Raw genomic sequence first — 1,036 nt, 5'->3', positions numbered from 1 at the left:
CAACAAGAGGGATACAACGTCCCTCCAACAAGAGGGATACAACGTCCTCCAACAAGAGGGATACAACGTCCCTCCAACAAGAGGGATACAACGTCCTCCAACAAGAGGGATACAACGTCCCTCCAACAAGAGGGATACAACGTCCCAACAAAAAGACCGAGATGCTCCATAAAGTTCTCTCTCAACACAGGAATCGAACTCATAATTATCTTTTTCTTCCGACGGTGAAGCGCCTAACCATTACATAACAGATGCAGGTCTGGGTTGGTTTAGCCGCTGACTGAAGGCATTTTCAACTGGGCAGAAACCACAAGGTTTTAGGCAGCACTTATATGACCTTATTGTGTTGCAAGTGCGTAAAACTCTTACTAAAACTAAAGTTTTGGGGTCGTCGACGTGGATGGAATGGTACCGGGGGAGAAACTCACGTTTGACCAAAATATACTATGTCACTCTGTACATGGGTGACTGAAGCAAACATCATGGAATGCGATAGAAGGAAGACTTCTTTAGATGTACTCCAATATCATGGATCATCCTCCATCAACACCCTCCTCCCAAAGGAAAATAAATAAAATAACATAAAATACGCTGAAATAAAATAAAATAAAATAAAACAAAAATGAAATAAAAATGCATGAATTCAGCAGTTTCAGAAAATGGCTAGCACATTTTGAGACCTCTAAAGTTTTCTAATTTTTTAGAAAAATTGCATCCGTGAACTTACCATAAATATGATTTTATGCAGTTGCGAGCGCCGTATGACCTTACTAGAACATAAAACAAGACTTGAATCACCGAATGTAACCTAGATCATGCATTGTCATGGCTGCCACTATTTGCTCTCTATAAAAACTTCACTGGATAGCTTGCGCACAAAAGACCGATCCATTATTCATAATATTATGACCTTAGAGCATGCGTCAGAATAAGACAGAGTTACAGTGAGAATACTGAGTATGTATCTAGCTTAAGATTATGATTATTTATATTACTGTTCATTTACATTATGTGCGTGTGTGTGTGTGTGTGTGTG

Source organism: Aplysia californica, unplaced genomic scaffold, assembly GCF_000002075.1.
Source record: "Aplysia californica isolate F4 #8 unplaced genomic scaffold, AplCal3.0 scaffold00990, whole genome shotgun sequence".
Lineage (NCBI taxonomy): Eukaryota > Metazoa > Mollusca > Gastropoda > Aplysiida > Aplysiidae > Aplysia > Aplysia californica.
This window is presented reverse-complemented; position numbering follows the sequence as displayed.